Below are 24551 nucleotides of genomic sequence, written 5' to 3' on the forward strand. Positions count from 1 at the left end.
TTCTTGTAGTCTAGGTTTGCTGGAAAAAGTCATTTTTGAAAGCTATTTCATTGGGTAGAGAATTCTAGATTGACAGTTTTAGTCTTTCAATATTTTTAAAAAATTATTTCTTGATTTATTATATACACAGACACCACTGAATTCTGGCCAACAGTGGAAAATTTATAATTCACAGAATCAGTTTTGTTTTGCAGACCATTAGGAGAGAATTAGAAATAAAAATGTCAGATTTTAGAGAAATCTGTCCCCTTCCTGGCTGGCTGAGTCAGGCAGTCCTGAAAACATGGGCTATGTTTCACTTCTTCCCACCTCATAGCTGAGATGTATATGATTCCTATTGGCCAAAGCCACATTAGCCCCATATAACTCATCTGGTTAAAGGTCTTTGAAAATGAACTAGTGATAATTACTATAGTTGGGGCCAATGTGCTGAGCACATCATAAACATTATTTCTTTACTCCTCAAAGCAATATCCAACCAGGTGACCATTGCTGTTATCTTCACTTTACAGCTAAACTGAAGCTTGGAGACCTTAGGTGGAGACAAAAGACCTCACAACTATTAAGTGGTAGAGGCAGAACATGAACCCAGGCTGACTCCAGAGCCCAGATTGAGGTTCTAGCTCTATGGTGACTACCCTTTCTGTAAGTTGCCTTTTCACTTTCTTGACAATGTCCCATATGCACAAAAGTTTTTAATTTTAATGAAGCTCAGCTTATCTATTTTTTTCTCCTGTTGCTTGTGGTTTTGGTGTCATATCTAAAATTCATGGCCTAAAAGAAGGTTTTGAAGTTTTAGCTATATTTCCTTCCAAGAGTTGTATGATTTTAGGAAATTAACCTATTTTTTGTTAATTTTTGTATACGGTGTGAGGTTTGGGTCCAACTTCATTCTTTCACATGTGGAGATCCAGTAGTCCCAGCACTATGTGTTGAAGAGACTATTCTTTCCCCTTAAATGGATTTGGCACCCTTATCAAAAATCAGTTGGCCATAGATGTTATGGGTTTATTTCTGGATTCTTAATTCTATTCCACTGGTTTATATGTCTACCACACTGTTTTGATTAACGTAGCTTTCTAACACATTTTTTTAAAGTAAGAGATAGATCTATTTAACGGTCCAAATCAATGGCCTCTCTGTATCCAAGCCTTTTGTTAATGCCTTCCCACACTAACTCTAGGCTTGGCCATATAACTTGTTTTAGCTAATGGGATAGAAGCAACTACACAAATAAAGTCTTCAATCTGATTCATAATTAACACATGCAAAGTTAAAATAATGAGAAATCATATAAGGCTGGTAAAAATTAAAAACGTTAAAATACTCAGCTTTAGTGATGGTATAGGGGAAACAAGCACTTTCACACATGGTAGATTTTGGAAGGTATTTTGGCAATAGTGAGTGTGGGGGATGCACAAGGTCGATTCCAACCTTTTTTTTTTTTTTTTCTTTTTCATCTCTGCAGAGGTTTCTTTCTCTTTTAGTTTTTCATCCAAAAATTTATACACAAATTGTTTTGTGACATTGGTTGCAATCTCTATAATGTGCCTTTTTCCACCGTGGGTTCCCGGTGTCAATTCATCCACTTTTCCTGTCCCTTCCTGCTTTCTTGTCTTTGCTTTTGGGCAGGTACTGCCCATTTCGCCTCGTATACTTGATTGAACTAAGAAGCACGTTCCTCATGTGTGTTATTGTTTGTTAGTCTTTCAACTTTTAAAAGATGTCACTTCTTGGTTTTCTGTCTTGCATGGTTTCTGATAAGAAGTCTCTGGAAATGTTGAAAAGTGTCTTTTTTTTTCTCTAAGTGTCTTCAGATTTTCTCTTCATCTTTGGTTTTCAGAAATTTGAATTTGATGTGTTTGAGCAGGTGTGCATGTGTGGTGCTTGGTTATCCTGCTTGGGGTTTTCTGAGAGTATTTGATTAGTAGCTTGATGTCTTTCCGAACTTTTTAGGAAATTCTCAATCATTATCAGTATCTCAGCCAGTGCCTACATCTCATCTCTGGAGGACCCTGATTTTCCTTAGATTTCAGGCCTTTTGTTGGACTTGCAACCTCAGTTCCCTGTGGAGTTGAAGAAATGTTATGATTTCATTAGTTTATCTAGATTTTTCTTATTGTCAGGGTGGAAGCAACACTCTTTCTAGCTTTTTATATCCTAGGTGGGAGTGGAACTCCCATATTATTTGAATCAGAAATTTCAAGTCAGTATCTGTTTTGTACATGAAACTGTCAAGAACTGTGAAGGGTGTAAGATTTTTCCCTACTTGCAAGTTAATAATTTAGCTTGCCAAAGTTTCATGGATGCTGAAAGAAGACACAAGACTCCTGGGTCAGAGACAAAGATCAGTCTGTTACTTGTAGCATTAGTCATATCCAGAGCATCATCATCTTTGTGTCCATTCTCCAATCCTCAATTCCCACAGGGCAACAAGAAGAGGGCCGGATGGCACCTACACATACAATGGGTTGTATTACAGGAAAGGAACCCTGGTCTTATGGAAACTGAACCTTTTCTAAGGGACAGTAAACATGTTTGCTCTTCGCTATTGAGGGAGACACTATTTCTTTCTTGCAAGGTTATCTGCTATACAACACACCTTGAAAAGATAGTCCAGAATAAAGGCAATCAGTGCCTTGCTCCCAAGACATACAACAACGACAACCAAAAGACGTACGGAGTATTGTTTCCCAACAGAGACAACATCTTACAGGCTAATCTATTCTACACCACATGTAAATTTCTCTGTATTAGTAACTCAATTCTATATTTTGTCCCGGGGTCCACTTCTGTTCATTCAGTGATATTCGTTGTGGACCTCTCATGGCCAGCAAACATGGCAGGTGCTGGGATACTATGGTGAAGAAAACAGATATGATCCATATATCTCTCAGCTGATAAATAGGTATTTGAAGGTTTTCAGAGTTTGACTAAGCCATACAAAGTCTCAACGGCTTAAATTGCCAGTGATGGGAGAGTTATTATGGTATGATATATAAATGGTGTTTACATTTATATCACTAACTTTATCAAAATTCCTTGGCTAGAATATATGTCTCTGTAGGACTTTCTACACTTGACTTTGAGGTTTTTAAAATCATGAACTGAATTTTATTATGGTATTTTCCCAGTGCCTAGTAGAATGCCTAGAAACGCTTTGCTCTAACTTAGCATATACTTTATTACTACATAGTTGACTTGAGAATTTTTTCTTTTTTTTCTGTGAATTTGCCTTACCCATTGTCCTCTGGACCCCACATGATGTTTCCTTGGAAAAAGATACTTCATTCTGGTTTTCCAGAGCACAGTAAAATGGCCGGATAATCTTTACCTGGATGTTTGCCACATCAAAAAGCTTGGCATCATTAGGCATAACATGGGAGTTCTGGTGTTTATCACACCAGCCTTTACACTTCGTGAAATAGATACGGTGCTTTCTATTTCTGCATATGAAGGTGAGAGATAATAAAACTGAAGGAAGTTTGGAATTGCAAATAGCTTGGAATCACATCTTACACACTATTTTTCACCATGTGTCCTTTACAAAACAGGCACAGATTGTAATCTTTTTTTTTTCTTTTTAATTGCTAGGACTAGGAATATGGTGGCATTTCATTTCTGACAAAGCATCACCAGGTTAGCTATTTCCCTTCACCCCCACGACAAAACAAAACAAAACAAAAACAAAGAAACAACAAAAAAATGACTTAGCCCAAACTAGCCAATATATTTTCTTCAAGAGTTTTCACCTTGATTTTTAAATTTTATGAATGTGTGTGTGCCTAGACACATGCACACACACATATAGCTTAAAATATATTCTTCATTCATTTATACTTAGTTTATGTTTCACAAATAGATGTTTCTGTGCTGGGTTCCAAAGTACCAGAGGTGCCTTGTCGAGACGCCTTTGTAAATGCTGACCTTTGAGCCTAGAAATTATGTTTTAGCAGCACTCAACCTGGGAAGGGCCAAAGTTCAACTCTAACCTCTGTGTGTGCTGCTTGATTTAAATTTGAAACTGGGCACTGTGTGTGCTCCCGTTTCTGCTTATTAGTCTTGGAAGGCAAAAGATACACGTTTTCATAATTCTCTGAGGGGTTCCTCTATGGCTTTTCCAGAACCTAAGGCAGGTTTTGCTTCCAGGGCTGTGTCCCCAGGCCTATAATCCGTCTTTTAGCAGCTGTTAGACAGGTGAGCACTATTTTTGAAATGCATACTGGCTTTCCTTTTTGCCAGGGTCTATTTAATGCTCTGTGTTACTATTACAGAAATGCACTTAGTATATTTGTTCTTCCCTTGCTGCTTCGAGAGGGGGTCTGATTTCTGTCCAAAACACTGGATCACTCCCACAGAGGAAAGAGAGAGCAAGCTCTTTTGCAGGTGAACTTTAGTTAGCATTTCTAAACTTTCACACATTCCATTTCAACATCCCTCTTGGACCTCAGGTATTATTGAATAGGAGTAGTACGGTGCCTGAAACTGCCTCTGCAGCCTGGGAGAAGGAGATAAAAACCGAAATAAACAAATATGTTATGGCTTTTACAGCTTGTATGTTCTTGAAAGCATATGGGTGGATTGAGGCTTGGGAAATTAAATCACATTTTAAATACCCTGGAAGAACATGTCAGGATAATGTTCTAGTTAAGTGAAAAACTTCTTCTGTTTTTAAAGGACCACTTGGTCTACGTTTTAAAATGTATTGTTTTTGAAACAACGACCCAACCTATCTAAAGCTCACCTATCCTGTAACTCCTCCTGTTCAGAACATAATCAGTCACAAAATAAGCAAAAGGGCCATTGTGAGCCAAAAGCAATATCCCAATGTTCCTGCACAAAAGCCCAGGAGTGTGACTCATAGGCAAGCCCATTTTGGTACCCATTTATATGTAGTTCATGCATAATTCTATAACGATCTCGCTTTCTTGTTCATAGCAGAAAGTAGAAGCACCAGCTAAAGAAAGATATGGCATTAATCAGGTATATTGGCAGCAGCAATAAGTAATAGCCCAAATACAAAAAAAAAAAAAAAAAAAAGGTAAAAACCAATGTATTTTAAAAGCCTGGTGTCCCTGGGTGGAGTAAATGGTTAACGTACTTGACCTCTAACCGAGAAGTTAGAGATTTGAGTCCCTCCAGAGGCACCTGGGAAGAAAAGCCTGGAGATCTACTTTGGAAAAATAAGCCATTGGAAACCCTGTGAACACAGTTTTACTCTGACAACATGGGGCGCCAGGAGTGGGGATCGACTTGAGGGCACCTGGTGGGGTGGTGGTGTAAGCGTATTGAAACGCCCAAAAGGCTGGTGTAAACACCCTTGCGTCTCTCAGGAGGCCCTGCGAGCATCTGATATAACCACAGGGTTACAACCGAGACATCAAGAAAAAGTGAAGCTTTTCTTCACATAGAAGCAAGTCTCGTAAAAAGACAGATGTTGGTTTAAGTCCTAACAGTGTCTCTTGGATAAGCTGTTTAAACTCTTTAAGCATCTGTTTTCTCATTAGTATCTTGAGCGTGAAAATATCTGTGCAAATACTTGAGATAAGGATAATTAAGTAATTATGGTTAAAAAAATAAAAATCCGTTGCCATTGATTTAATTCCGACTCATAGCGACCCTATAGGAACAGCAGAACTGCCTCATAGGGTTTGCAAGGAACAGCTGGTGGATTCAAAGTGCCAATGTTTGGGTTAGCAGCCGAGCTCTTAACTACTATGCCACCAGGGCTCCACGTGCTTTATAAACTGATAAGCGTTCTATGGAGAATAGGATCTTAGATCCAACGAGAAGGCTTGAAAGTATGTGTTACAATTAAATAGGAATTAGATTTACATATCAAATGACCAAGGGGGAAAATTTTAATGAGGCATATCCACTGTTATCCGCAAAAGCGATATTTTTAAAAATTTAAAAAAGACTGAGTTAATATCTAAGAGTTCCCTAAACTAAGGATTCATTGCAATGAGCTTCCTTAAGATGGAGTACAATTGTTTGTCATAAGAACCAAATGAAATCCGCTTACTGTGGCTCCCTGTATCCAAATCCCAGTGACAGGAATGATGGGAGGGAGTGCGATACAGCAGGAAGAGTTCTGCTCTGTAAATCAAGGGGTCGGATTCTTATTCCAGCTTTGTAACTACCTTCATTTTGTGCTTCTGGGTCAGTTTCCATCACTTTACGGAATTAATAAAGCTGCTGAATTGGATGGTTTCCATGGTATCTTCTAACAGTAAATTTTATGAAAAGCTTTTTATATTTCCTTTGCTCTCATTTTAAGGAATTAGGAAACATCTACAAATCAAGGTGGTCTACACCTACTTATTAATCCCCATTACCCACCCCCCTACCAGCCCATACCAATTTGTGGAAATGAGAAGGGTGAGAACATAAAATATCAGGAAGCCTGATCTCCACCTCTACAGCCGCCTGTCTTGTCACGCCGACCTTGACCCAATCCGAGTCTTAGGTATCCATTCCCTGGGTAGGGACTTCCAGGACAACACATGATTGTCACATCTAAATCCCATAATGGGTGGGTTGCCATTTTAAGCTATTAAATCCTCCCCAGGAAGGCACCAGACCCTGTCAGGGGTGTTAATCTCTGACATTCAGAAGCAAGCAAATAATCTGACAAGTCACAGCATGCATGTAGACTGTGTCAAGAAAAATGTGGCTTTAAATGCTGTCAATAATTTAGTAGCTACAGGAAGCCCAGCACCCTCAGTCTTTCTCTTCATCTCAAGTCTTGTGGAGAAAGCTCTTGTAACAGAGGCAGGAACACCTAAGATTTCCTCTTTGCTCGAAGTTGATAAGAAGCTACAAGATGTTAAAAAACAAATTGTTCAATCTCTCTACCTAAACCAGTTGAGCTTTTGGTGATGGCACTAGAATTGAGTGGCAAACAAACACCTCTAAGGGAGACAAAGTTGGATATGAGAATATATTAACCTTATAATCTGAGTGTGAAAGCACAGTACAGTTATGCACTTACCAGAAATTTAGGACATAAAACCAATCCTTCTGCAGCCAAACCTACTGGGCTCCGGGGGCCAGGACAGATTTTGAACTCAAAAGGCCATTCAAATTTAACATATCAACAACCAAATCCATTATTTGTTCTCCCCTGCCCTTCCCCATCCTCTGGCCAAAACCAATCCCTCCTCAAAGTCACCCAAGCCAGGAAGTAACCTCTTGTACCCAACCAATAACTAGGACCTACTGGTTCTATCTTCTAAATATTCCTTAAATCCTTTCTATTCTCTTTATTTTCATTATCATTACCTAGTTAAAACTCTGCCTTTAGCCTTACCAATATCTGAATCATTCTTTACACTATTAACAGAGGGATCTAAATAAAATGCAAATGTATCACTATTCTTCATAACACCCCTGGAAAGCCCCCTGTTTTCTGCAGTAGGAGTGCAAACTCCACATAAGGGTTTGTAAGGCCATGCCCTGACCCAGTACACACGGCCACTGTATCCACTTCCTGTCCTGTTTCCCACTTCCATCCTCTCATCCTGGCTTTAAAACTTATTGATACCAATCCATTTGTATTACTTCACACACTGATTTAAAAGACTTCATCTTAAAAACAACATAAATCTTGATCATTTTTCAGTTTAATTATCTTACAATAATATCACTGATTTTCTGGAACAAATAAGCTCTGAATAAGTTTAAATGATAAGAGCCACTTTCTTCCTCCAGGCCACCATTGACTAAGCTTAGTAGTTAGGTTCTAGGACTTTACAATGAAGATGAGAACCCTGGATTAAGGAAAGGTAACAGCAACCTTTACAAGCCAGGCAAAGTTATAGTAAGATAAATTGATTTATAGAGTACAAGTTTAGAAATAGTAGGGGAAGGGTCTAATAGTCCTTTGATAAGACTTGTTGAATGCAAGGCATTTCTAGCCACAAACAAAATGAAACAGTTGTCTTTGAGTTGATTCCAACTAGTGTTGACTCCATGTGTGTCTGAGTAGAACTGTGTCCCATAGGATTTTCAATGGCTAATTTTTCAGTACATCACCAGGCCTTTCTTCCCAGATGCCTCTGGGTGGATTCGAACCTCCAACTTTTGGCTATCAGTCAAGTGAGTTAACAGTTTGAACTAACCAGGGGCTTCCTTTCTACCCATAGGCATAACCATAATTAATATTGGGGTGGGGTGGGGGAGGTGTTAGAAGGAGCATAGTTACTGTCCATGGTGCTGATACAAAAACTGCACTATCAGGACATGGCTGTTCTCTTTGGGCCATATGTCCCCTTCCCCATTTCTTAACCCTCCAGCCCCAAAGAGTTATAGGAGCAATACTCCTAGTAATAGTTTGGTGAGTGAGCCAGCGCTTTAAATGAGTACAATGTAAGTGCCCCTTTGGGTTTTTTTTTTTTTTGGTGTTATTCTTCAGCAAGAAATCTTAACTAATTTTCTTTCTTCAAGCTTGAAGTGTTAGCCTATTCATTAGTATCTATAAAGGATAATAGTTTTGCAGATGAAAATACAATAATGCCTACAAGTGAGGGAATACAGAGCCCTAGTGGTGCAGTGGTTAAGCATTAGGCTGCTAACCAAAAGGTGGGCAGTCCGAATGCACCAGCCACTCTTTGGAAACCCTATGGGGCAGTTCTACTCTGTCCCACAGGGTCACTGAGTTAGAATCTACTCAACAGCAGCAGGTTCTTTTTTGGGGGGAGTGGCGGGGTTCAAAGGAGATGCCACCATTAGCCAGAAGCCTGACTTCACGGTACATCTCTTTCTGTTTCATTTCAGGCAGCAAAACGGGTATATCTTTCATTTAAAAGAATAAGATAGCTCCATATTCTTCAAAATCAGTTGTGATTTTATTTTTGTAATTTTTAGAGGTTTTTACTTTTTTATTTTTCTCCTTTGGCTCTTCACTGCTGAAGCATTTCTCTGGCCATTGGCAGTGATTAATACATCTACTTCCTATTTTATGAACTTGTTAGGTAAAGAAAGAATGGGAATTATCCCTCAAGAGGTCTGTTCTTCCCAGGTCCCTTTTGCACTGTGTGCATCACTGGGTGGCACAAAAGGTTTGCACTCAACTACTAACCTAAAGGTTGGTGGTTTGAGCCCATGCAGCGGTGCTGCAGGAGAAAGGACTGCCAGTCTGCTTCCATGAAGATTACAGCCCAAAAAACCCTGTGGAGCAGTTCTACTCTGCACCACATGGGGTCGCTGTGAGTTGGCATTGACTCCTCGGTAACAGGTTTGGTTTATTTTTTTTGCAGAGGGGGAGAGGGGGGCTTGCACTGCAGGAGAGACTAGTGAAGAAGCAGCCAGGGAGAGAGGGTAGCAGGATGGACGTGCCATGCTCTGCAAATTGTAAAGGTCCATGGTGACTTGGTTCCTCCTGACAGCGGTGATAACAGGCTGTTTTTGCCCGTCATCCATGCATTCAGCCGCCAAGAAGGTTCTCTTTAGTGTTCTTCTGCTTGGGTTTGCCCTTTTGTTACTGAGAACACAGAAGAATTTCGCCTTTATTAACTTTTCTTCTGTGGTGTGTATGTGACCAGGAGGCGTGTGCTCAGTGCTCTGCTTGCTGATGTTATCAAGACATCCTATGGAGGAGACTGTCGACGGGTTTCCTGTCCACTCTGAACAGAACACTCTCCCTGAGTTTGCAGACAATGTGCTCTGGAGTACATGAGGCTGACATATGGCACGTTAGCTCAGGAGTTGCTTGAATGATTGGTAACATGGTATCTAATTCTTGGAATGCTTTTATTCTTTGTTTTCTTTTTTCTTTTACAGGAGTAGCTCCCCCTCCACCCTTTGTAATCTTCATATAGAGTCCAAAACACTTTGTCTTACCCAGTGTAAGCACAGATGTCTGGTGAAAGACTTACAGAGATGAATTTTCTAGGGGGAATTTTGGGGCTGGCATCAAAGTCCATTGGATGAACCAACTGACTTCCATGGAATTACTGTCAGGATGAGGTCTTGGTCTATTAGAGCTGATGCACAATTAGAACTCCCATGGGGATTATTTAGTTTATTTTGATCATTTGCAAATATATAGAGTGAAACCATGAACTGTGTTTCAAGATAATTTTCATCGTTGTAGTTAACTGAGGTTGGTTTTAACGTGTGAGAGGTCGGTCCCAGAATTGAGCCCTTTTCTTTAGGCATCTGTACATAAGTAAAGTAATTGTTATTTTCTTGCCAAAAATGTTTATTAGGTGAACAGACGATTTATTTAAAAGACTATTTTTATGGTTCTCATTAGAGTATGGTGTAGTCCTTTGACTATTGCAGGACTATGACTTTTGGATTAAGCCAAAAGATCATGAAAATTTAAGAGCAGTAAATTCTGTCCCTATCATTCATCTTTCTAAACAAAAAACTTACCATGACATTCTTCTGATTAAGAGCCTTTGAATTGTTGACTCAGCTATTGAAATGCTTTGTCATTTATACTTCCCCCTATTTCATCTTTCCCATCTGTCTTGGTCATCTAGTGCTGCTGTAACAGAAAACCACAAGTGGATGGCTTTAACAAAGAGAAATTTATTCTCTCACAGTCTAGTAGGCTAGAAGTCTGAATTCAGGGTGCCAGCTCCAGGGGAAAGTTTTCTTTGTCAGCTCTGGAGGAAGGTCCTAGTCATCAATCTTCCCCTAGTCTAGGAGCTTCTCCATGCAGGAACCCTGGGTCCAAGGACGTGCTTTCTCTCGGTGCTGCTTTCTTGGTAGTATGAGGTCCCCCTGTCTCTCTGTTCATTTCTGTCTTTTATATCTCAAAAGAGATTGGCTTAAGACACTATTTAATCTTGTAGTTCTCTTCAATGTAACTGCGGCTAATCCATCATAGTGATAGGATTTACAACACATAGGAAAATCTCATCAAATGACAAAATGGGGGACAATCACCCAATACTGGGAATCACGGCCTAACCAAGTTGACACATATTTTGGGGGGACACAATTCAATCCATGACACCATCCATAAAATAAGCAGGCTTCTTGCATTATGAACGTGGCTCTCCCTAAGGTGAAAATGGTTTGTGTATTGTGACTCAGCCCATGCTCTGGAATAAGAGAAATAAGAAAATGAATCTTGCCAGGAAGAAATACCTTGAAAATTGACATGCACTTTAATTAATAGTGATCTGGCTAATAAGCTTAGTGTGAAGTGGATACTTAGAAGATTCTGGTGTGATTTTGGTACTGAATTTCAGCAAGGTACTTGACAAACACTTGTGTTTATGGACAAGATGCATAATGACTGCCACACAAACTAATTTAAAGCTGCCATCGAGTCTACCTTGAAGGGTTTAAAAAGCAGTTATTTAAACTGCCTGGCATGTGATAAAACCAAAATGAAACCTGTTGCTGTCAAGTCAATTCCAACTCATAGCAACACTATAGCATATGACAGTCACCATTATTTCAGAGAATTGTTAGTTGACACTGAGCTGTCTCTGACTCATGGTGACCCATGCACAACAGAATAAAATGTTGCCTGGTCCTGTGCTGTGAGTACCTTTCAGCCTGGAGCTCATCCTCCAGTACTATGTAGAACAATATTCTGTTGTGATCCATACAGTTATCACTGGCTAATTTTCAGAAGTAAATTGCCAAGCCTTTCTTTCTAGTCTGTCTTAGGATGGAAGCTCTGCTGAAACCTGTCCACCATAGGTGACCCTGCTGGTATTTGAAAATACCTGTTGTATAACAACAACAAGCAAGCCACCACAGTACAACAAACTGACAGATGAGTGGTGGAGAACTACTATCTAGAAGGAAGGTGGTTTTGTTTCAATTTTATGAAGTTCTTTTTTTTTGTACTTAGTTCATTCGAACAACAGAGTGGGGAGTAAATTCTTCCTTGCTGAAGTGGTCAGAGTCTGGACAGCAACCTGGCTGTTCTGTGTGGATCTTCTTCCTACTTGCCTGTATTGGTTGGGCCTTTGCTGTCTTCCAGCGAATCAAAGTTCGAACGAGTGAGAAACTGTATAAAGGAAAGGTTGATTTAAGGAATAGCTTTTTTTTTATTCCTAACTCGGGGTCCTGGTGGTGCAGTGGTTAATTGCACCAAAAGAAAACCAAAAGAACAGCAGTTCAAATCCACCAGCCACTCCTTGGAAACCCTATGGGGCAGTTCTACTCTGTTCTATAAGGGTCACTATGAGTCAGAATTGATTCAATGGCAACAGGTTTTTTTTTTTTCCTATTTCTGATCTACTTCACTGGTTTGTAATTAGTAGAACCCTGGGTCTGAGTTATGGCATCAGGCCATTTCTATGCCACTAATAATGCTCAGGTGAATCTCATTAATATTAGAAAGTAAAATGTTGCCATCTCCGTTAGGATTGGAGCCCTAGTGCTGCAGTGGTTAATAGCTCGGCTGCTCGCCAAAAGGTTGGCAGTTTGAATCCACCAGCTGCTCCCTGGGGTCGATATGAGTCTATGGCAACGGGTTTTGGTTGGTGAGGATTAACTATCTTTTTGGGTGGCTTCTAAAGACCATCCTGGGTACATGAGAACTATTGTGAAAACTGAAATTTTATGTATAAAAAAAATAACCTGCTGAAGGGAAGGGCAACACTCAATACATGGAAGGTCAGCTCAATTGGACTGGACTGGACCAAAAGCAAAGAAGTTTTCGGGATAAACTGAATACTTCAAAGGTCAGCAGAGCAAGGGCGGGGGTTTGGGAACCATGGTTTAAGGGGACTTCTAAGTCAATTGGCAAAATAATTCTATTATGAAAATATTCTGCATCCCACTTTGAAATGTGGTGTCTGGGGTCTTAAATGCTAACAAGCGGCCATCTGAGATGCATCAATTGGTCTCAACCCACCCGGAGCAAAGGAGAATGAAGAACACCAAGGTCACACGACAACTAAGAGCCCAAGAGACAGAAAGGGCCACATGAACCAGAGACCTACATTATCCTGAGACCAGAAGAACTAGTTGGTGCCCAGCCACAATCGATGACTGCCCTCACAGGGAGCACAATAAAGAACCCCTGCGGGAGCAGGAGATCGTGGGATGCAGACCCCAAATTCTCATAAAAAGACCATACTTAATGGTCTGGCTGTGACTAGAGGAATCCCAGCGGTCATGGTCCCCAAACCTTCTGTTGGCACAGGATGGGAACCATCCCCGAAGACAATTCATCAGACATGAAAGGGACTGGACTGTGGGTGGGAGAGAGATGCTGATGAAGAGTGAGCTAATTATATCAGGTGGACACTTGAGACTGTGCTGGCATCTCCTGTCTGGAGGGGGGATGGGAGGATAGAGAAAGTTGGAGGCTGGCAAAGTTTTCACGAAAAGAGAGACTGGAAGGGCTGACTCATTAGGGGGAGAGCAAGTGGGAGTAAGGAGTAAGATGTATATTAACTTATATGTGACAGACTGACTTGATTTGTAAACGTTCACTTGAAGCTCAATAAAAGTCAATATAAAAAAAAGGGATCTAGAAACTTAATTAAGTTCCTGGAGGCCATTCAGTAAGTCAATCAAAAAAATAAATAAATAAATAACCTGCATCTATTGTCTACTGTTGGCTCCTCACACTATTGTCCAAGGCCACACATATTAATAAGTTGAAGCTATACATATTAAGAATACCCTGGGAGGTGCATATGGTTAAAGTGCATGGCTGCTAACCAAAAGGTTGGAGGTTCTAGCACACCCAGAGGAACCTTGGAAGAAAGGCCTGACAATTTGCTTTTGAAAAATCAGCCACTGAAAACCCTGTGGATCACAGCTCTACTCTGACACATGTGGGGTTGCCTTGAATTGGAGTTGGCTTGAAGGTAGCTGGATGGATGATGATGGATATATATTAAAGCTAGATGATCAGAAACCCTGGTGGCATAGTGGTTAAGTTCTATGGCTGCTAACCCAGAGGTTGGCAGTTCAAATCCGCCAGCCACTCCTTGGAAACTCTATGAGGCAGTTCTACTCTGTTCTATAGGGTCGCTATGAGTTGGCAGTGGGTTTGGTTTGGTTTTATAGTTGATAGACAATAGAGAGACAAAGTGGTACTTTTTTATGTTTCTTTTAAAAATGGAATGCTTCACAAATTTGGGTGTCATTCTTGCCCAGTGGCCATGCTAATCTTCTCTGTATCGTTCTAATTGTAGTACACATGCCGGTTTTGCTTTTAAAATTCTTTATCAACTTTGTTAAAGTAATAAAAGAGAGAGGGATTCTAAAACAAGGCTAAAGCTAAGAGTCACTCAAACCTAAAAGAGTGGACATTTTATATTCTTACTGGAAAACAAATTTATTTTCCAAATATCATTTGTACTTAAAAAATTAGGGACTCTATCTAGAAAGTAAGATAAATTCATCATTATGTTTTGATCTAAATAACAGGAGATGGGTACAGTTAGATTAATTTTCTCTGTAACAGAGAAACTCATCACACTTTCTCCCTCAAAAAGAATTGTTTGAAAAATCATTTGTGATATCTCTTGGTTGACAAGTTGGCCCTTACAAAGAAATTTTCAAATTCTTCAAAATTAGTTGAGCCAGACTTCTCGAGTACCTACGTAAGGAGAATCAACGGACAAAATATTCATCTTAGGTGTGAACAGATAAATCAACCTCTGCATTAACCTGTCCTCTCTATTGCACAAATATGCCAATAATTTAAAACAGGAATAGAATTCTCGTGATCATTGCATAAAACCTATAGATATATATTACTTGTCTCATCAGTTCCCTCAAACTTCAAGAAACGTTCCTTTAATAAAATCAAAAAAGGAACTTGTTCTTGCTTTCATAGGTGCCTCAGGGAACTGTGAAATGCTAATTCTGGGGCTTGTGATTATGTGTGTAATACTTCTTCAAATTCAAAAGTGATCTTGAATTTCAGAGAAGTTAAGCAATTTCCCCAAGCATACAAAAGCGCTAAGTGGTAGGGCCAGGACTCAAACCCTGTTGAGTTTTCCTAGAAACACTTTCTGCTCTTCTTGGGGCACCACATTTTCTTTTTGGGAATGCTTTAGTCAGCTTTGGTGGTCTCATTCCCTCTATCTCGATTCTCAATACTGGAGCTTCTTGGGACTTGGAACTGGGTCTTCCTTTTTTTTATGCCGTTTATCTGGACTACCCCATCCATTCCCACATGTATAAATACCACTTCTTGTTAGTTGCCATCTAGTTAGTTCCAACCCATGGTGACCCACGCACAATGGAATAAAATGTTGCCTGATCCTGAGTTATTTCCATGACCATTGAGTATCTTTGAGTCCGTTGTTGTGACCACTGTGCATTTTGAGTGACTTCCAACCTACGAAGCTGATCTTCCAGCAGTATTTTGGACAATATTCTATTGTGATCCATAAGGATTTCATTGGCTGGTTTTCAGAAATAGATTGCCAGGCCTTTCTTCTTAGTCTGTTAATCTAGCAGCTCCACTGAAACCTGTCAACCATGGGTGATCTTGCTGGTATTTGAAATTACAAATGGGTTGCACAGCTTTCAGCATCATGGTGACCCACACGCCACCACGATACATCCAACTGGCAGAGAGGTGATGGAAGTACCAACTGAATGTTGACAATTCTCCAATTTTAATCTCAAGCTTAGGCATCTCTTTGAGTTCTAGATTTTATACATTCAAATGTTTTATAGTCACCCTATACTTAAAATTTCAAAATCTCCCCAAACCAAGCGATATCACCTCCATCTAAAAAAAATGGTGCCTCCATCTGCATAATCTTTCATTCCTTAAACCCAGGAGTAATCCTTGAAATGTCTCCACATTCAACCCACCACTAGGTTCTGTTGAAACATCTCTTAAACATCCTTTGAGTTCACCCACTTGCTCCGTTTCCTGGCAATGGGGACAAGAAAAGTGGCTGCTGAATCACGTGAGCGGCATTGAGTAACCACGTCATAAAAATGATGCAATCCTATCTCTTTCCTGGGCTCTGGAACCCACGGTCTCACGTTGGCTCATTTCTCCTGGGAACTTACCTTCTTTGCTTTCAGAGTTTTAGAGGCTCCCTTTAGTACTGCCTTCGATTTTAGAAAGGCAAGAATAAGATTTTTTCCCCAATTCCAATGCCTCTTCTTCCCCTCTTTTCTTCTGTGGCATTCTCTGTGTTTTCTAGAAGCCCTTCCAATCTGCGCTGGGGCTTTCTTTCTCCAAATATTCCTCCAGTGGCCTCTCTTTGTCTAGTCAGTCCCCAAATCCTGGCTGTCTAGGGACTGCATTTTTTATATTACTGTTGTTTAGACGTGCAAGTATTTTATATAACCAAACGTGTGACAGCACTTTATTTCTGTGTTTTCCTTATTTTAAAAATGTAACGAAGTGGCCTTTTTCCTTTCTAGCACAGGGAGAAAAAAATGCAGATGTGTATTAGCACCTCCAGGTCCCAAGGTTTTGCCACAGGAAGCATACACTACAACCAAGTTTGTTGTGTTTTTTTTCCCCATGATTTCGGGTTTTTTAGGGAAGTAACAGGTTACAACTCAGGAACAGGATCAACTTGGAAGTAACAGTATACAACTCAGGAGACAGGACACAGTTCCTCAACCAAGACATCTTCCAACCAAGCCAGCTGTCTGCAGGCAGGCCTTTTGCTCCAGCCTCTGCCTCTGGACCCCAGCTCAGGCTGAACCTCTGCTACCCGCCTCTGCCCTGCTCAAGCAAGTATTATAGTTCTTTGGCTCTGCCAACAAGTGCCTGCAGGCACCCCACTCCACCAGCCAGCCTCCTGCCCGAAGGTGCTCAGCTCTCTCACTCCATGGGTCGGCAGGCCCACCAAAGCCATGTTGCTTCACTGCCCCCAGTGCAGCTGCTCCGTCTCATGCCTGTCTCCCATCATCTTATGCTGTCTCCAATGTTACAGCTCTCTCAGCCTCCTGGGTCTAGGAGGTTCTCCGGGCAGAGACCCTAGGTCCAAAAGATGAGCTGTGCTCCCAGCTTTTCTTCTTGATGGTAGTGAGGTCCTCTACAATCAAGTTTTTGAAAATATTACATGAACTATTTCTTTTTTCCCCATCAATACTCAACCCCTCAGCTAGCATTCCATGCTCAGAGACATCAGTGCACATGGCAAACGGATCTTACACACTCCTGATCGAACCATACCAAAGCCATTGCTGTCGAGTCAATTCCAACTTGTAGTGATCCCGTGTGTTACAGAATATAACTATACTCCGTAAGGTTTTCTTGGATATGATCTTTATGGAAACAGATTGCCAGGCCTTTCTTCTGTGAGACCATGAGTTTAAACCACTAACCTTTCAGCTAGTAGTAGAGCGCAAACAATTTGTGCCACCCCGGGACACTCCTGATAGTAGTTGGGTTTTCTTTCTGTAAGGCCTGGATCACAGAGAGGAAGAGAACCAGAATCCTAGTTGCTGATCCAAGACTTGACACCAAGAACTAGTGACCTTTTGTTTCTCATCACACAATAGGCCTCTCTCTGCATTACCTAGCTTAGAATACCTGTGGTACTTTGCAAAAAACAGATTTTGAAGTTACTACAATTCTGTTTTAAGGGTGGTTTGGCTTTAAAGTTTCCAGGAATAAACATTAAAAAGTCCAGCTTCTGAGAACGAAAAACAAGGCTTAACCTGAATTTTTATCAAGGTTTTCAGGCATGCTGTTGCAGTTCTAGGGTTTGATGGGAATCACAAAGTTAAATGATGGATGGTTGTAGTTATTTTATAGACAGCGATATCTCTATCAGCATCCTCATTAAGTCTACCTCTTATCTTGTATGGTTAAGTATTGCCTGACAGTGTTTGTGTTCAAAATAAGACAGGAAGAAACTTGTTGTTTTTCAGTTGTTATAAAAATATGTATAACACAATATTTGCCAATATTTTTGGCAAATCAGGTTTTTGAAAATATTACACAAACTGTTTATTTTTTCCCATCAATACTCAACCCCTCAGCTAGCATTCCACACTCAGAGACATCAGCATGCACGTCTTTCGGGTGTACAATTTAGTGATATAAATCACATTAATCACGTTGTGCAACCACCACCCGTAATCATTGCTGAATTTTCCATCACCATAAAAAAAAACAAACCTACTGCTTCCTAAAAGATGGTTGTTTTTGCTTCTTTATAAAGAAAAGTTGTGAGATTTGAGAGTCAAGATTTCAGAACTAGGAAGGCATTCAATGAACATTGTCAGACTCAGCCCAAGGAGTCCCTGAGTGGTGTAAATGGTAAACATGCTCAGCTGCTAACCAAAAGTTTGAAGGTTTGAGTTCACCCAGAGGTACCCAGAAGAAAGGCCTGGTGACCTACTTCTGAAAGCTGAGCCACTGAAAATCTCACGCAGCACACATCTGCTCTGATACACATGGGGCCACCGTGGTTGGAATCAACTGGATGGAAACTGGTTTTCGGCCCGAGGAAGGCAGAATAGAGGTCATGGGGTTTGGGCTCAAGGTCCTGCTTTGATATTTACCAGCTGTGCAAACTTGAGCAAATTGTTCTAACCTCTTTCTTTGTGTTTAAAATGGGGACCTATTGGTCATCTAATAAATAGTCACGAAGTGCCTGTTACGTGCCAGAGGGTGGTGAACACAATAGACAGGTAGACAGGTCATTTTCCTGTCTTCAGAAATTTCGTTTAGTGGTGGGAAATACTAAGAAAATAAACATTTAATACAGTTGTCGTTAGAACTATGAAAACAGAAGAGAATGTTGTGAGAATGTATTACTGCTGTACTTGACATAAAATCAAAAACCAAACCCAGCGCCATCAAGTTGATTCTGACTCATAGCGACCCTCTAGGACAGAGTAGAACTGCCCCGTAGAGTTTCCAAGGAGCACCTGGCGGATTCAAACTGCCAACCCTTTGGTTAGCAGCTGTAGCACTTAACCACTATGCCACCAGGGTTTCCGTGTAGTCTAGTAAAAATAATAGTACCTGTGGTAGGCTGAGCAATGGCCCCCAACATGTCTGCCCCCCACCCATCTGTCAGTTTGTCATATTGTGATGGTGGCATGTTGCTATGATTCTGAAACCTGTGCCACCGGTATTTCAAATACCAGCAGAGCTGCCTATGGTGGACGGGTATCAGCAAAGTTTCTAGACTAAGACAGATTTGGAAGAGAGGCTTGGTGATCTCCTTCTAAAACTTAACTAATGAAAACACTGTGGATCACAACAGAGCATTGTCTGATATATTGTTGAAAGGGTTGAAAGGTACTCAAAATGCACAGCGATGGCAACAATGGACTCGAGCATACCAATGACCGTGAAGATGGTGCAGGACTGAGTAACATTTTGTTCTATTGTACATGGAGTTGCCATGAACCAGAGCTGACTCAATGGCAACTAGCAACAATGACAGCACACAGCATTTAAATCCATGAGACTGAATGAGATCACCTGGGAGAAGAAGCAGATAGATGAGAGGCCCCAAGACCTGGCTCTGGATGCTCCAATATTTAGAGGTTAAGTAGAGTAGGAAGAGGCCTGAGACAAAGGTTGGAAGAGAACCAGGAGAGACCGATGTCCTAAAAAATAAGAGTTAAGTGTTTTTAGAAGGTAGTGGTTAAAGGGATTAAAAAAAAAAAAAAAAACTACTAAAGCATTGGATTCTGTGTTTTGGGAGTTGACTTTTACAGCAGTGGAAACTCAGTTGTAGGAGCCATGTCCTTGAGAGGGCTATAGAAAACTTGACCCTGGATTGGAACTGGGGCTCCACCCTCTGTAGCACATCCTTTGACTCATCTCTTCTATAGAACAAGAGAGAAGGCAGACTAATGGAGCCACAGGCAGGGAGTTTGTAGACATGATGACAAGAAAAGAGCTAAAGCTTTCTTTTGAATCATTTGATTTCCTCTGTAATATGTGAGGTAAAGACAGTCTTTGAGAGTGAAGCAGGAAAAGGGGGTGTAGGTGGTATAAAGAGAGAGGTGAAGGTGTGAAAGGCATTTTGGGCAGGGGAAAAGTGAAAATACTAAGGACATGTACTGGAACTGGCCATGGAGATTGTTTCTAATTTAGTGTCCATGATTCCAACCAAGGGTCATCTCAAATATTTTTAAAAAATTGATTTGTAACCACACTTTATGTCTTAAGGATATTGATATTGGATAATTGGATAATTGTTGTGGTTGTTGTTAGGTGCCATCCAGTCAGTTCTGACTCATAGTGACCCCATGTACAACAGAATGAAACACTGCCTGGTCTGTGACATTCTCACAGTCATTGTTATGCCTGAGCCCACTGTTGTAGCCACTGTGTCAGTCCATCTCATTGAAGATCTTCCCCTTTTTTGCTGACCCTCTACTATACCAAGAACGATGCCCTTCTGCAGGGAATGATTCCTCTTGATAACATGTCCAAAGTGCATGAGATGAAGTCTCACCATCCTTGCCTTTAGGAGCATTCTGGCTGTACTTCTTCCAAGACAGATTTGTTCTTTCTTCCGGCAGTCCATGGTATATTCAATATTCTTCACCAGCATCATAATTCAAAGGGGTCAATTCTTCTTCAGTCTTCCTTATTCATTGTTTAGGTTTCCTGTGCATATGAAGCAACCGAAAATACCATGGCTTGTGTCAGGCATACTTAAGTCCCCAAAGTGACACCTTTGAGGTCTTTTGCAGCAGATTTGCCCAGTGCAATACATCATTTAATCTTCTGACTTTTGCTTCCATGGGTGTTGATTGTGGGTCCAAATAAAATTAAATGCTTTACAACTTCAATTTATTCTCCATTTATCATGATGTGCTTATTGGTTGGGTTGTGGGGATTTTCATTTTCCTTATGCTGAGGTGCAACCCATACTGAAGACTGTGGTCTTTGATCTTTGTCAGTAAGTGCTTCAAGACCTCTTCACTTTCAGTGAGCAAGGTTGTGTCATCTGCATATCACAGGTTGTTAATGAGTAAATGCCTGTTCTTCTTCATATAGTCCAGCTTCTCAGATTATTTGCTCAGCATACAGATTGAATGAGTATGACAAAAGGATCCTACCCTGATGCACACCCTTCTGAAGTATCCTAGTTTTCTGTTCAAATGATTTCCTCCTGGTCTATGTACAGGTTCTATGTGAGCACAATCAAGTGTTCTGCAATTCCCATTCTTAGTAATGTTATTCATAATTAGTTAGGATCCACACAGTCAAACACCTTTGCATAGTCAATAAAACACAGACAAACATCTTTCTGGTATCCTCTGCTTTCAGCCAGGACTCATTTGCCATCAGCAATGATGTCGCTCTTTCTGTGGCCTCTCTGAATCCCGCTTGAATTTCTGGCAGGTCCCTGTCGATGTATATTGTAATTGCTTTTGAATGATCTTCAGCGAAATTTTACTTGCATGTGATATTCATGATATTGTTCGACAATTTCCACAGTCTGTTGAATCACCTTTCTTTGGAATGGGCAAAAATATGAATTTCTTTCAGCTGGTTGGCCAGGAAGCTGTCTTCCAAATTTCTTTTTTTTTCTTTTATTGTGCTTTAAGGGAAGGCTTACAGAGCAAATTAATTTCTCATTAAACAATTAATACACGTCTTGTTTTGTGACATTGGTTCCCAACCCCATAACGTGTCAACACTCTCCCCTTCTCTGCCTTGGGATCTCCATTTGTATTCATCCAGCTTCCCTTTCACCTGGCCAGGTGTGCCCATTTAGTCTCATGTACATGGTTAAGCTATGTGTATTGTTTGTTTCATGGACCTGTCTAATCTTTGGCTGAAGGAAGAACCTCAGGAGTGACCTCAGTACTGAGTAAAAACGATGTCCAGGGGCCATACTCTCAGGGTTTCTCCAGTCCCTTTCAGACCAGTAAACCTGGTAGGGTTTTTTTTTGTAAGTTTGAATTCTGTTCTACATTTTTCCCCAGCTCTGTCCAGGACCTTCTATTGTATTCCCTGTCAGAGCACTCAGTGGTGGTAGCTGGGTACCATCTAGTTGTGCTGGACTCAGTCTGGTGGAGGCTGTGGTAGCTGTGGTCCATTAGTTCTTCCAAATTTACTGGATGAGTGAGCACCTTCAGTGCTGCATCCATTTGTGGAAATATCTCAATTGGCCAGTTCCTTCTTCCTAGTCTGTCTTAGCCTTGAAGCTCTGCTGAAACCTGTCCGTCATGAGTGACCCTGCTGGTATTTGAAATACTGGTGGCATAGCTGTCAACATCACAGCAACACGTAAGCCACCACAGTATGACAATCTGACAGATGCATGGGGTTTAGTTGTGGTAAGTATATATATACATATAAAATGAAACAATTGCCATTTCAACAGTTTTTACATGTACAATTCAGTGACACCAATTACCCTCACTACTATCCATTTCCTAGTTTCTCCATAACCCTTAATCTACTGTTTATTAATTTTGTTGTGATGTTTTTAATTTTAATTTTTCAAGTAGGCAAATGTCATACTTCTTGGTGACTATTTCCATTGTTTTTATGCGTAGTAAGCCCTTCCTTTAGAACAGCATTGTAACTTTCTTTTCTTCAGTTAACCTGCTACCATTTCTAAGACCTCCCTAATTTATCATCTGCTTGTTTATTCTTATGCTCATCATGGTCCTAATCCTCTTCTACATCTACAACTGAGCCTTAGGCAGCTAATACTTGTATGGCACTGGGTTGTACTCTTGCAGAATATGGAAAAAGTCACAGAGCCAGACCTCAAATCAATAATCAACTATTTCATGCTCTGTATTTTTCCTGAAATTGAGTATTCAACTTTCTCATATGGATCTACAGCTGCTAACCAAGAGGTAGGCAGTTCAAATCCACCAGGCACTCCTTGGAAGCTCCGTGGGTCAGTTCTACTCTGTCCTGTAGGGTCGCTATGAGTCGGAATCGACTCGATGGCAGTGGGTTTGGTTTTGGTTTCATATGGATCTCTCAATTTTTCAGCTGAGAGTCAAACGAATTAGGAGTTGGCAAATATATATATATGAGTATGAATGATATATACATATATGGCAGTAAGTGGAAAGCAGTTACATCAGGTTAATTGGTGGAGATTCGTCTGTTCTCTCCATCGGATCAGGCCTTCAGATGTCAGGAGCACACAGAGAAAAGCTCTCAGAGAAGCTTAGGGGTTCAAGGGAAAAGCTCTTCTTCGAGGTCCCAGTGGAGGCCCCAAGGCCAAGAAGGGTATTTTGCTCTCAATAGCTTCAAGGCTTTCCCCCAGGGATATTCCTGAGACTCATGTAGGGCCTGGAGGTCTCCTTTGTCACATTTTACTTCATCTAACTAACACGGGCTAAGGGAGGGGGTCACTCCCAGCTTGGGAAGAACGAGTCTGCCCTTGGGGTGAATTTCAGTTTAGCACTGAGGAAGAATGTAGAAGCGAGGAAATGCAAAGCATGTTGCCTAGGTATGTTTGTTCCTACAGGTCTGGGAGAATCAGCCTAATTCCTCCCTTCGCTTTCAGAATTCATGAAACAAATATTATTGAGCAGCTACTTTGCACCCGGCATTGTTATAGAAATGAGAAACCTTACTCAAGTACTTAACTGAGTTTGCCTGAATTAGGCACTGTTCTTTTAAAAGAAAAGTTAACTGCCCTGCAGTTCTGCAGGCTGTGGAGTCTACAGTCTACGTTATTTATCAATAAGATGCATTCACCTTGTTGGGTATACTGATACATAATGTCTCATAATTATATCTACCCAATGCCCAGCTGTTTGTCCACATTTTTGGCAGTAATATTATTACTGTTGTTGCTGAGTCCTGAATTCACAGGATAATATAGAGATCATTAGTGATGTGTCCCTCTAGAATGTCATCAGAATTGTTTCTATTTCTCTGTGTCTCTCTATGCTCTACTTTTTCTCTCTCTGCCCTGGTCCCCCCTCCCCCCTTCTTTCTCTGTTCTCCTTCTCTCTTTCTCTCTCTCTCATACACACACTCACAGAACGCACACCTGGCTTTCAAACATTGGGGTGCTCTTTACCACACTACAGATAAAGTTCACAGCTCTGGCCCTTACTTTTTGCAGATTTAGCTGCTATTGAGTATTCATGGTCTACAGTCACGTACAATTTTCTTTTGTGGAGGAATTGAAATGGAGCCATGACTCAACCCTTACTGAAACAGCACATTGTGAGGCTGACAGATTTGGAAAATGCTGGAACTCCTACCCTACCCAAAGCTGTCTTTCTGGTCTCCTATTCTATTATCCCTCCCATCAATTGCTGTCTGTGCTTGGAGACTCTTTTCTCTACTTAATTTAGTTGCATGACTAGGTGTAATGAGGTGTCTCAGTGACTTGCAGACTGGGGATGAAAAACAGTGCTCTATCTTCAGAGGAAGTTAGTTAAAAAGTAAGGAGATTCTTAAATCAGAATCTCTGCTCATGGATCATTGGGAAAAAAAAAAAACCTCAACGTTCTAGACAAGAAAATGACTTTTGGCTCCTTGAATTATAATTGCTCATGTACTGTGTATATGGTGATGCATTTTAAGTGGTTCCAGTTCAAACCTAGTTAAGAATGTCATACATGCTCATTTCTCCTTGATTAAACCCCACGGCGTGTGTGAGCTTGGCATTTCTTCAGACCTCCACTCCATTGCCATTTTTTATAGAGAAGAAACTGAGATCCTG

At 40.7% G+C, this 24551-nt stretch overlaps 1 non-coding gene across 1 annotated transcript; it reads right to left on the reverse strand.

Annotated features, from left to right (window-relative positions):
• Positions 1–14043: 14043 nt before the first annotated feature.
• LOC111752398 (U6 spliceosomal RNA) lies at positions 14044–14146 on the reverse strand. Its single transcript, XR_002787351.1, has one exon. It is a non-coding gene; the product is annotated as a U6 spliceosomal RNA (small nuclear RNA).
• Positions 14147–24551: the final 10405 nt, after the last annotated feature.

This window comes from Loxodonta africana, chromosome 1 (genome assembly GCF_030014295.1).
Source record: "Loxodonta africana isolate mLoxAfr1 chromosome 1, mLoxAfr1.hap2, whole genome shotgun sequence".
Classification (NCBI taxonomy): Eukaryota; Metazoa; Chordata; class Mammalia; order Proboscidea; family Elephantidae; genus Loxodonta; species Loxodonta africana.